This window comes from Vidua chalybeata, chromosome 10 (assembly GCF_026979565.1).
Source record: "Vidua chalybeata isolate OUT-0048 chromosome 10, bVidCha1 merged haplotype, whole genome shotgun sequence".
In the NCBI taxonomy this organism is placed as follows: domain Eukaryota; kingdom Metazoa; phylum Chordata; class Aves; order Passeriformes; family Viduidae; genus Vidua; species Vidua chalybeata.
In genome coordinates, this window is record NC_071539.1 from 1,580,748 (window position 1) to 1,594,377 (window position 13,630).

The window sequence follows — 13,630 nt, forward strand, 5'->3', positions numbered from 1 at the left end:
GTTCCCACTTCTCCATGAATTGTCCATCAGCACTTCTGCTGCTGTTGCTTGGAGGCTCCTCCAGCCTGAAGGTGGATGGTGTAAAGTCACCTTTAATGCCCCATTTCATTCAGTTTGGTGTTTTTGATGTATCAAACCAATACTTTCGCAGTGTTAGACATTCCCACACAGAAAAAAAAAAAAACCCTTGTGACCCCAGTGAAACAGAGAAGCACAGAAACTCCCCAGCACATCAGCATTTACAGGATCCTCTTTTATTGCACTTCCCCAAATGTTGTTTTGTAAGGAAATTGGAATAAATCTGCCATGACCTTATCCCAGGAAAGTGAGAGGACTTGGATTATAAACAGGGAGTCAATCATTGCAGATGATCACTGTGATCCTGATGTTGGAGAGAGACACAGAACATTTGGCAAACCTCTTTGGGATAATTTCCTTTGAATTCTGGAGCTGCTATGGAACAGAGAAAGCTTTCCAGACAAACAAATCCCTTCCATGCCCAGTGAGATCCCATCACCCAGAGCCAGGAATAAACACGGGCAGTAAATAATCCCTGTTAATAACCTGAAATCACCGTGTTGCCTCGTGAAACTGTAACAAAAGCATGTGGGATCATGCTCAGGCCTGTTTAAAAACAAACAGGAATTAAAGCAGCCCTTTGGAGCTGAGCTGCTGAGGGGAATATTTGCCTTTTGGAGTGCTTGATGGCTGTCACAGGGGAGCTCAGCTGGGATGTTTGGTTGTTGGACAGCTCTTGCAGCAGTTCTGCCTCTCCAGAGATGTTTGGGCAGATCCCTAAAAGATGGGGATCTGAAATGAAGCCTCTACAGCACACTGTTCAGATGGAATTCCTGGCAGATGATGGATGTGGAGGCACAACCCCTCACCCCACAAAACTTTAATTTGTTTGAGGCTAACATTTACTTACCTGATAGCAAGAGAAATCCCCTTGTAATGCTGACTTTTTGACGCTGATTCCGTAAAGATTCAGTCCCTGTGAAACAGGGGCTGCAACAGCACAATAACTTGGGAGGTGTTTGGTTGCACAATGTTTGGAGAAGGCATTAAATATTTGCACAACAAGGGGGTGATGCCTCAGGGATGTTTGATATAAGGTGAGGACAGCAGAGGGATTCTCAGCATAATCTCAGCAGCCACCCCTCTCTGCAAGGTGACAGTGGCCCCTCAGAGAGGAAGGAATTTTCCATGTCCTGCTCACTGGATCCCCTCTCTGTCCCCTCTCGGTGCCCTTTTCCAGGAGCTGGGGATGCTGAGCTCTGAGGTTCCTTTCATCAAAACCCAAAAGGGGCAGAAACCCCTGTGGGGACAGCCCTGCACCCTCACTGCTCTGGGCACACCTCAAAGGTGATCCCGGCATTATTTACTTCATAATTGTTAACATCTCTTAGACAAAATAAAACACAAAAACATTCCTCATTGAGACCTTCCTTGAGTAGCTGGAGACGTTATGTAGAGTGGAAAACAGAATTTGTTGTCAATTCTGTTCTAAGAAGAATTTGTGTTGCAGGGAGATTATTTAACTTAAATGCGGCGTTTTATCTTCACCTATGAATTTTGTACTTAGGTTTTTTAAAGGTTTGCTCAAAGTCAAACACTTATAGCCTGTATTTATGTTAGTAGATACATAAATTACTCATGGAATTATTCATTGAACTTCATGATGTTGGAGATCTTTTCCAGCCTTAATGGTTCTGGGATTCTATTACCCAATTTTCAGCTCACCTATAAAATGTGTGATGATAATTCACAGGTTTTTAATTTTACTATTCTGCAGGATTTCCAGTAACCAAGTGATTGAAGCAGATTGAGCACCCTGACAGCAAGAAAGGCAGGTTATTCTTCAGGAACCCCTACAATATCAAAGAAAAAAATCAAAATCCACATTATGATTTGTTTGTATTGCAAAGTTCATATTTGGTTATTGTAGCCACCACTCCTGGGACTTAAAAATCAACTGGGATTACATGTTAGTATGAGTATTAAATGGACATGGCATTAAAACATCAGAGCAGCTATGTCCAGTTCTTTAAGTAATTAATGTATATAAAATCTCATTTCCATACCGATGAATGGTTTGGTTTCTCTCACTGGTCAGTGAATTATCTCACAATAATCTCGTTTTCTTGGTTGTGATTAGCAATAACTCCTCCTTTGTTCTTTTCTGCATCACTGTGTGTTCCCAGAACTTCTGAGAAAATGATCTTTTTCCCCTGGATTAGTCACGGTGTTTGGACAAACATGGCCTTGTTTCCTCATGAAATGTATCAGCACCACTGTGTTTATTTCTCCACAGCCTTAACCAGCAGGAGGATGGAGGTCCAACTGAACATTTGGATGAAAAAATCTGGTGAAATAGCAGCTTTTACAAAGTTCAGTGTGGGCAGTGTGGTGCTTTTCATGAGTGTTGGAGTGCCTGACCAGTGTTTATCCTGCACAGACTCCAAGGGACAGGCGAGAGCTGTGAGCTCAGCGTGGCTTTGATCCAGTCAGCAACTGCCCAAAGCACTTCCAAACATGTCAGGCTCAGGGAACAGCTTGTGGAGAGCAGGAGAGGGGCACAGTCATTCCCAGCAGCTTTCATTCCCCCTGGAGGCACTACAAGGAAAAGCTCCTCCACTTTCATCCCTGGGGAAAGGGAGGGAGTTGGTGGGATCTGGCAGAGCTCCCCCACCACATCAACAGCCCCTTCCCAGAGGGGGAGTGACCAGGGCTGTGCTCCACTGGAGGAATGGACCAGAAAAGCTGCAATGGGCACGAATGTTTCGTGGTTTTCCTATAGAGTGAGAGTTTTTAGGAGAGACAGCAAATGAAAATGGGATGAGTTTCATGTCTAAATGTCTATTTATTGTCTATATGGTGGTTCTGGCTTAGAAAATGGACCTTTGGTACCTTCAAATGTTCACAGAATCATGGAATTCCAGACTAGATGGCTTGGAAGGGACCTTAAATCTCTCATTCCCAGCCCCTGCCATGGGCAGGGACACCTTCCACTGCCCCAGGCTGCTCCAGCTGGGCCTGGGACACTTCCAGGGATCCAGGGGCAGCCACAGCTGCTCTGGGAATTCCATCCCAGCTGCTCCCCACCCTCCCAGGGAGGGATTTGGGTTTGGCTTAGAATATAAAGCCATGTCCAGGATGGGTTTGTTAAATTTTTTTTTTTCCAAAGAAAAAATGCCTTCAGAGTTGTGGAATTTTATTCTTCCAGGTATTGGTGTTACAGAACGAGCTGAAGTATTTGTTTGGATGAAATGAATGAAATTATCCCAGATTAAATAATTTGCTGCCAGTTAAGAGCCTGGTGCTATCATTTTTAGATTGGTGATGTGTTCACAAACAACACAGTGCCGCATCTATATTAATTATAAATAAATATATATGTGTATTTAGTGAGAGAGGTGTAACCCATGATTGAAGTGATATCGTGGTTGAATCCCTGATATCATCCACCTTTCCCTCTGAAAGGATTTTTAATTAAGTATTTAATTGTCCAAACAAATAGAGAAAGTTTAAGGGAAGCTCTTCCATAAAGGAAAAAGGGAGAACTTTCCCTTTTTTCTGTGTAAGCCATTGCAGAGTTTCCTTGCAGAAAGCTCCAGCCTGTATTGACATTTTGGTTCCCTTTTTTTCCCTCATCCTGGCTGCCCTTGATTCCAGAGGAGAACAATGGGAGGGGAGTGAGTGCTGAGGGTATTTAAAGCACAATCCTGGGAAATGCTCCCATCACCACAGAGCCCTTTTCCTTCCCCTGGTGAATCCTCTGGCTGTGCTCCAGCCCCTGGCTCCAGAGCCTCTTCCCCAGGGGAACTGTTCACATGGAAAACTCCTTCACTGCAGGGTGGGAAGGGCACAAGGACACCTCATCCAAGGCCCAGGATCCACTTTCCTGCTGCATTCAGAAGGTGCTGCTGGGGGAATTACCCTGATTCTAACAGCTCCAAAGGTCAGAGATTTATTTTTAATCAATTGTTTTTTCCCAGCCTTCTTAAATCTACTGATCAGCTTTCCATATTTGTAGTGATGGCAGGGTTTGAGAGGCAGCAGATACCTAATTTATCCCTAAATTTGATTTAGGTTTGATTTGCCATTTCATAGCAAGACTCTTAAAGGGGAGGGGAGTGCTATTAATGTTTCACATGGTTGGGAGAGGAAATGCCTGGCAGTCCCAGGGGAAGAGTCACAGCACCTGTGCTGAACTCACCCAGATTTTTGGCAGGAATGATCTAATTGCTCATTGTGAGTGGAACAGAAAACAATTCTGACACAAAGCAAGAGAAGCCTGGCTCAGGAGGTGCCATCACTGCAATCAGAGAAGGTTTCAATGAGCTGGAGAAGGCAACAGAAATAGGTTGTGTGTTAAAAGAAATGTCAGGGGGTAGAAGATCAATACCAAAAATCAAACCAAATCAATTCTTCCTTCTTTTATTTTTGCTGTGTTTCCGTCTTTCCATTTGCTGTGTTTCCTTTCCAAAGCAAGGAAGGGGCAGGAGTTTAGGAGAGTCTGGTTCAGGTGAGTCTTGCTGATGAAGCAACTTGGGGTTCCATGATCAATCTGCTTAATTAACTAAAAATGCAGAATTGGAGAAGCTGTTGGATGTTTTTGCATTTTTCTGCAGTTGGCTGCAGGAGACTCTTCTCAGACTATTGGCTGAAGGTTGGGGCTCTTCAGCCTGGAGAAGAGAAAAATCTGGGGAGGTTTAACTGGGGCCTTCCAAGACCTGAAGGGAGCCTGAAAGAGCTGGAGAGGGACCTTGGACAAGGACCTGGAGTGCCAGGACAAGGGGGAATGGCTTTAAACTAAAGGAGGAGAGATTTAGGTGGGATCTTGGGAAGGAATTCCTCCCTCTGAGGGTGGGCAGGGGCTGGGATGGAATTCCCAGAGCAGCTGTGGCTGCCCCTGGATCCCTGGCAGTGCCCAGGGCCAGGCTGGAACAGCCTGGAGCAGTGGGAGGTGTCCCTGCCATGGCAGGGGTGGGGCTGGATGAGCTTTAAGGTCCTTCACATCCCAAACCATTCCATGATTCCAACCCAAAGAGAACCAGCAGTGTCTGGGGGCTGAAGCACCTTCCCAGCTGTTGATCAGAGCAGGAATTTCAGACACTTTATTATCCCTGATTTTTCTTGCTTATCCCTTAGCTGAGAGGTGATGGGGACAACCAGCAGGAGCATCCCCAAGCCCTGGGGGTGGGACACTTTGGGAGGGGGACACTTTTATAACCATTATTGGCTTTGAGGCTTATCCTGAGCCAACAGAACCAAGACTAAATAGTCACTTCAGGGCCAGCATTTAGTGCCAGCTCCGAGAAATGCAGGATGGCTGTGGCAGGTATTAAACACCCCGAATAAACCCTGGGGGAGGAGCCCAGGGTAACAATGCCTGCTTGCCAAATCTGTTTGCAGAGTGCACAAAGCAACGAGGAAAACATTGCAACAGCACCAAGGTTTTCTTACAGATCCACCGCAGGCTGCTGCGTCATCAGAGCTGCTTGTTGGTGCTTTTCTTCCAGCCCCAAAGTGGGATTGAGCCAGGCACTGCGTCCGTGGGGATTGGGATGCTCTGGCTGTAGGATAAACCCCCAGCCAAGGCCCCCAGGGAGCCAGTTATGCTGCTTGGAGCCCATTTATTTTTCCTCATTTCCTTGAAGATGTGTGTGGGGAGCAGTGATTCATCCAGGCCCTCTTCTGTGCTGTGGGATGTGTGTTTGTTTCCCATTTCCTGGAAGCACTTGGTGTTTGGGGAAGGTTGCTGGGCCACGAGGAGCTGCTGGACACCATCCACAGCCACTATCAGGCATTTTCTGCTGGGTGGAACTCCCTGAGAATCCCAGCCCTTCAGCTTTGCAGGGAAATCACTTTCCCTTTGGGGCACACAGGGTGTGAGGCTGGCTCTGGGAAATATTCCCAGGGAAGAAAGGCTGGGAATGTGCTGACAGCAGCACTGCTCCTTCAGGTGTCAGTGTAAGAAGCTTATAAAAAGCTCCAGTTTTGCTTGGTGAGCAGAAAGTGCAGGAAAATGGGCTGGGAATGTGTGGAGTAGAAGCTGAAATGATGTTGGGACAGCTCGGGCTGGAGGCAGGAATGCTCAGCAGGGAAGGAACAGGCAGCCTTAAAAGGAAGAGAAAACTTGAACATGTGAATTCTAGATAAAAAAATTGTACAAAGCTGGTGAATTATGACCAACTTGCAGCATGACTTTGGTCAAGTGACTTTGGAAAAGAAGGGTTTGGACTCGTGAGGATGCAGATTTGGAACCCCTGACTGTCAGAGCTGTGATCTGAATTTTGGTGGCGGTGCCATCCCTCCTCCCCAGCAGCACCAGAGCAGGGCTCAGATGTGCTTGTCCCACCCCTTATCTCCAGTGCATCTGCTGGCTCTAATTCCCTGCAATAATCAGATTTTAAGGAGTTCTAAAAGCCCTCATCAGTTGTTTCTCCTCTTTTGCTGGGGATGTAATCTCAGAGGAGCCAAGCAAAACACGGCAGTGGTTAGCAGGCTTGGGCAGAGCCCCAGGGGTGCAATCCCAAAGGAATGAGGGCTCCTTTCCCAGCAGGCTCGATGTCAGTTGGATCCAGGGAATTCAGCTGGGGGTGCTGGAGCCAAGGCCTGCCCCAAAGCTCTTATTGTTGGAGTGGAACATAAGAAGTGTGAGTTCGTGGTTTGCCAGCAAACTCAGACAAGGAAGCAAACACTCCAGCTGCAGGATGGGATGTTCCTACTTGGCATGGCTCTCTAAAGCAAGATTTTTATCTGTTCCCTTTCCTGAGTTCAGTTTCCCCTCCCCATTTTCCATTCCCTATCGCTTTCCTGAGCCATGCCCTTGGCACTTGTCAGATGTCAGATATTTGGAGTTGTATTTTCTATGAATGCTTTGTGGTTGTGGATCTCAAATTTCCAGGAAAAAAAAAAAAAAAGCAGCTGTATTTACCTTCCAGATAAGAGAAAAAAAAAGAAAACTTCATTTATTTTCTCTCCAGTTTCTTCTAATCTGGCTTAATCTCCTGGTTACCATGCAGGGAGTGGTGGAGTCCCCATCCCTGGAAGTGTTTAAAAATCCCGAGGATGTGGTTTAGTGCTGGGTTAACAGCTGGACTGATGGTCCTGGAGGTCTTTTCCAACTTTAAGGATTCTGGGATGATTCTAAAAGGAAAAAAGAACTTGTGGTTCAAAAGGGGTTCAGCTCCTCTGAGTGTAACCAAAGCAGATTCCACAGGAGCTGTCCATGGCCAGGCCAGCGTGGTGGGATCTCCTTCCCATCCAAGGAGAATTTGGTTTATATGTGCAATTCAGTCATCTAAATATTAATATCATTGGGAATGTTGTTCCCACTGGAAGCAGGGAGAGGTAAAATCCCATGGGGCCTCCCATGTCTCTGGGATCAGTTCCTTGTGCTGGTGGTAAGGGGTGGATGGAATTCAGGATTTGCCTAAATGGAAGAGGTAAATATAGAAATAAACCAAATTGAAAGGTTCTCCAAGCACAGCACAATTTTCCACTAAAACCATCTGAGAACTTGCTTTACTCGTCTCCTGCTGCTCAAACCAGGTTATTTTCAAAGAGTTCTGTTCTTTTCCTCCTTTTCAAGGACCGTGTGGAGCCCAGGACCAGCTCGGACTCGGGTGGTGAAAGCACAGCACCACTCTCCAGCCTTGAGGGAAGAAGGTGAGTCCTGGAGGTCCCCGAAGAAATGACAAAATTTCCAAGCCAGGGAAGCTGGAATGACCTTTCCTTGAAACTCTGGGCTAGGAATAATTCCCTTCACATGTCCTGAGTGGGGATGAGCTGGCTGTGGTGCCAGGAAAGGTGAGGGGAATATTTCAGTTACTCACCTGGAGCACTTGTATTTATTCACTTGTCATTTATGAGGAACAAAGTGAACCCTCTCATTTCCTTCTCCCAGGCCATGAAGAACATTGAGGAAATTGTTTGCACTTGGAAACCACAAGGTGGGGAGGTCAGGGATATAAAATTGCAAAGAATTGCAATCTGTGAGTGAAACTGTGAAATCAAGTGTTGAGCAAGATGCTTCTAAAGGAAGCAATATATTTTCAGAATTAGATCACAAGTGATTTTTTTTTTTTTGCTGTTCAGAATAATTTCTCATTCACTCTTTGAAGGAAATGAAAAGGAAAATTGCATTTAATTTCTCTCTCCAGCCCCTTACTTTAACAAATACTTAGGCAGAATTTCTTGTCCTCTAATTTGAATTATCAGTTTGTGAAATGGTTTTTTCCTCCCCTCTCCAGCTTGTTTCCAATTCTTTGCCTATAAGGAAATTATTATGCTTCCCCTTTCCCACCCTTTATCTCTTTTCCTCAAAATTAGAGCTTTCTGTATTTTTTTCCCCATGGTATCACTTTTTTGGGTTATGAAGCAAAGCCTCATACTCAGAGATAAAGCTGGATACATGGAGATGACTCGGGATTATTGGAATAATTATGATTTTTCATTTTCTGTTTTATTTTAAACAATCTCAACCCAATAAGAATATTTAACATAACCATGTCAACTACAGGGATAGAATTTACTTGAATTTCCTCAGATCCAAGGCCTGGGAGAAGGAATTCCACTGAGGGGAGGAATGAATGAATTAGAAAGTGAGGGATCAGGTGTATCAGCAAAGGAATTAAAGCTCAGGGAACAACAGGACCACTGAATCAAATTGTTTGCTTGGAAAGTTCTCCAGGCTGCAGCAGAGAGAAGGAAAAAAATCCACCCCACCTCATCCAGGTCTTGGAAAGTCCCCAGCAGAGTTCAGCCTCTCGAGGGCAGAGGAAATGCCTGAGGAGGAGCTGCTGGATGTGCAGAAAATGCTCAGCCTGGGGCAGGAAAAAAGCAGGAGCTGGCAGGAGATCTGCTTTGGAATGAAGGACCTGAGGGGGAGAGCAGAGCTGAGAGGGGACTGCAGGAGCCTGCAGAGAGGAGGTGCATCCTTGGGGTGTCCCACAGCTGGGTGGAGGGCACGGCCCTGATTTGGGAACGGGATGGTTTCTGTGATTGCAGGGATGCCCGGGGGGCACTGCAGCCCTGCCACGGAGGCAGTGGGAGCACTTCCCTCTCCCCTCCACTTCCAGCACTCCCTTCTCCAGGGGATCAGGAGCCCTGGTGACAATGAGCTCTCTCTCCTTGGCCCTCAGCCAGGGGAGGGAAGCAGAGCCCTTGTCCGGGGTGGGAACTTCCTTCATTCCCGGGGCACTGAGGCTGGGTGGCACCACCCGCCAGCATTTGATTCAGGATCAGAGCTGCCCCCTGAAATTCCAGGGCTGAGCTATGAAATCCTTCATGTCCATCCTGCTGGAAGAAACAGGAGAGTTTTAAGAAGTGTAAATGTTGTGAGAAGGCATCTTTTCAAAGATGAATTATCCAGGAAATGCTCGGTGGCTCTCAGGCAGCTGTTGTTGTTCAGTATTTCCACCAAATAACCTGGGGATTTTTAGAACTTAGCACTGTTAAGGTCCAGCAGGAATTTGTGTATCCTGAGGAAAACAGGCACAAAGGGAAAGCTGTGCACGGAGCCAAGTTCAAGTGTTACCCAGAAATGCAGTTATAGTCCCCACAGCCCAAAGCTCTGAATTCTCAGAATCCCAGACAGGTTTGGGTGGGGAGACACCTTAAAATCCATCTCATCCCACACCTTCCACTGGACCAGGCTGCTCCAAGCCCTGTCCAGCCTGGCCTGGAACACCAGGAAATCCTCCTGGAAGTCCTGCCTTGGCTGAGAAGCTGCACACCATTCATGGTGCTCCTGCACTCTCCAGGGGGTGTTCTCACTCCATGACCTGAGTGGCTCTTGGAGAAGGAGCCTGGCAGCAGCTGTCCTCGGGAAGAGCTGTGAATTTCAGGCAGGATCAGAACAATACTGAGCAATATTTAGCACAAGGAGCCATAAACCCACCCTGCTCAGTGCTCGTGGGACTGAGGCAGGAGCTGTTTGCTGTGGCACACGATCCCTCCCAGCCACAGGAGCTTCCTCAGGCCGGGATCTTTGCTCTCAGAGAGATTTATGGGGCAGAAAATCTTCCTCAGCCTCTTCCCAGCACTTAGAAGGAATCAGACTTGTCTTGGGATGGTGCATAAATGCCCAATAACGTTTGAGTGAGACACAGAGGTTTGTGATAACCCATTCCTCAGCACCTGGAGGGGTTAAAAACTGTTTGCATGCCTGTGTGTGACAGATCCTTCATCCTTTTGGGGGGGAAAGCATGAGATTTTTCCTTCAGAAAATGGATAATGGGGTAATGATGGTGGAGTCAATTTAACCATGTGAAACACCTCCCCAAAGACAGCAATAACTGAGCAGCTGAACCCTGAAACTCCTCCTTGTTTCCTGGGAGTGTTTACTGTCCTGAGTGCTCCCTGCACCTGACTGATCTGTGCAAGGAGGGGAGGCCACAGGCACAAGGGTTTTATGGCCCCCATAAAGTGCTGTACACAGCATTTCCTGCTGTTACCCACAGCATTTGGGATCATATGGCACTTTAAGTACTCTGATTTATGGGGAGGCAGCAACTGCATCTCTAATAAACACCCTAAAGCCTGAGTTTAAGAGCAATCCACTGTATTTATTTGGGACATAAACACTGAGCTCACAGGAGCATCACAGCCACGAGCCTCAGGCACAGCAGGGTCACAGCCAAGGTGAAGGTGACTGGGGAAAGGCAAATATTGGGAATTAGCAAATGGAAAAGTGTCTTTTCCTCCTCTTAAATATTCTGGATGCATGGCTGTAATTTCCTACTCTCTGATGAAGAGCCTGATGTTACACAGAACAAGAGAAGCACAACCCCGGGCTCGATTTAGCTTTGCTTCCCAAAGTTACCCGTTTGATCCGTGGATAGAAATTGTCTCCCTGGAATTAGGAAACTCCAGGTGGCTCTGCAAGGACAATTTATCTTTGAGCTCCCCCAAGTGGCAATGAAATCCTCGAGTTTGTCCCCGAAATCCTCGAGTTTGTCCCCGAAATCCTCGAGTTTGTCCCCGAAATCCTCGAGTTTGTCCCCGAAATCCTCGAGTTTTTTACAAAAACCCTTGAGTTTGTCACTGAAACTCTTGAATTTTTTACAGAAACCTTTGAGTTTTTCACTGAAATCCCCGAGCTTTTTTACAAAAACCCTTGAGCTTGTCACTGAAACTCTTGATTTTATTACAGAAACCCTTGAGTTTTTCACTGAAATCCCCGAGCTTTTTTACAAAAACCCTTGAGCTTGTCACTGAAATGCTCGAATTTTTTACAAAATCACTGGAGTTCGTCACTGAAAGCCTCAAGTTTGTCACTGAAACTCTCCAATTTGTTGCACAACCGCTTTTCCAAGGAAGCCTTGTAATTTAAGACCCTGCTTTTCACAGCCACTGTTGTAAACTGAGATGCTCGGATTTCAAGGAGTCCAAGCCAGTTTAGAGCAGATGAACACGATCCGTTTAATAACACATTTCTCTTTTGGCAGGTCTCTGAACAGACATGCACCAAGTGAAATGATTTATGTCCAAGAGGAGTCTGCAGCTGATTCACAACACGACACCTGCATGTTTTGAGAGGTTGTTTTGACTTTCCTCCATGGTTCCTTATCAAATTCATGACAGAGTGGCTGGGAACAACACAGAGAACGTGTTGTTCAGCATCTCAGGTAAAACTTAGCTTTCCACACCTTGAAAAGGTAAAAAAATCCTTTGGGCCTAAATCACAAGTGCTCGTGCCTCATTAAGAACATATTTTATTCAAAAAGAGCATCTTTTAATCAGAAAGCAATTGATCATCTCCTGCACACAGGATTCGGGTCATTTTTTGGTGCAAGAAGGTGAAATTTGATGGCAGACTGGAGCTTTTCCAGTCTGAAGAAAAGCAACTTTTTCAAGGGTTTGTCTAATATGGCAAGAACCTTTTGGAGCAAAGAGCTCAAGAAAAGTGACTTTGGAGAGGAGAAACCTTCCTTTGCTTGAAGCTGGAGAGGAAGTGTTCATCAGGAATGGGAGTGCCAGGAACTCCCACTGCCAGAGGGCAGGGCTGGATGGGATATTGGGAGTTAGGGATTGTTCCCTGGGAGGGTGGGGAGGGCTGGGATGGGTTCCCAGAGCAGCTGTGGCTGCCCCTGGATGCCCTTTGATGTCCCTTCCATCCCACACCGTGCTGTGATTCCGTGATCCCACAACTTTAACACCAAAATAAGGACAATGGAACGATTTCACAAGTTGTTGCATTTCCTTGGATGCTTCTCGTGGGCTGCTTGCAGCCTGGCCCTCAAACTCCACTTCCACTTCTGTTACAGGTACACATTGCAATGTTGGCTTTTCAGGGATGTTAAAATGGATTTTGTATGTGTGGTGTCAAAGTAACTTTGTTCTAAGGATGCAGCTTTTATTTCTGTTGTTAGTTAAGCTAACAACAGTGCAGTAGCTGATACCGGTGTGCTCGTGCTAAAATGCCTGCTGGGATGGGATAACCCCTGTGAAAAATGCCAATCACTTGGTTTTTAAAATTTTTAAAGTTTAATAATAATAAAATGGTTATAAAAATAGCAATACAATTAGAGGAATAAAAATTTAGAGTTAGGACAATTACAAGACAATAAAAAGCAGAGAATTCCAGATGCTCTCGGGCACTTCAGCCACGACAAGCATGCCTTGTGAACAAAGGAATCACCTAAAAAGCAACAGCCTGTTGCATATACAAAACACTTCATGATTATGCATATATTTTATTTAAAACAAGAACTTCGTCTGGTACTTGTCAAAAAGTTTCTGTTAATTCCCAGGCACCTTCGAGTCTCAGTCAGGCTTGAAGAAGTTCCTTTCTGTTGATAAAGCAAGCCACAAATTCCTCTCCTCTGGAAAATTTAGGGGTTTCTGTAATTGTTATCCCTGTGTGAAGAATTCCTTGATTATCTCATCTATTTCTTGAGATAGTTAAAAAGTATCTTACATAGCATAGTTTCTATTTTAGCCTTGTGTTATAACCTAAAAACACATTCAGCACACCACTTGAGAGAATTAATACAGCACAACTTTCCAACATTACACATGTAATATTCATTGTAACTACTGCAAAAAGCCAATCATAAAAGATGCATTTTTCACACTTACATAGCACACATCTTACATGTATAGTATCTATTTTAACATTGTGTTATAATCTAAAAATACATTCAGCACAACACTTGAGAGAATTAATACAGCACAACTTTCCAACATGCAGAATATAATATTAACATATAATATATAATATTCATTGTAACTATTGTGTAAAGCAAATCATAAAAGATGCATTTTTCACACTTACATAGCACACATCTTACATGTATAGTTTCTATTTTAACATTGTGTTATAACCTAAAAATACATTGAACACACCACTTGAGAGCATTAATACAGCACAGCTTTCCAACATGGATAATATAATATTAACATATAACATATAATATATAATATTCATTGTAACTATTGTGTAAAGCCAATCATAAAAGATGCATTTTTCACACTTACATAGCACACATCTTACATGTATAGTTTCTATTTTAACATTGTGTTATAACCTAAAAACACATTCAGCACACCACTTGAGAGCATTAATCCAGCACAACTTTCCAACATGGATAATATAATATTAACATATATAAAATAT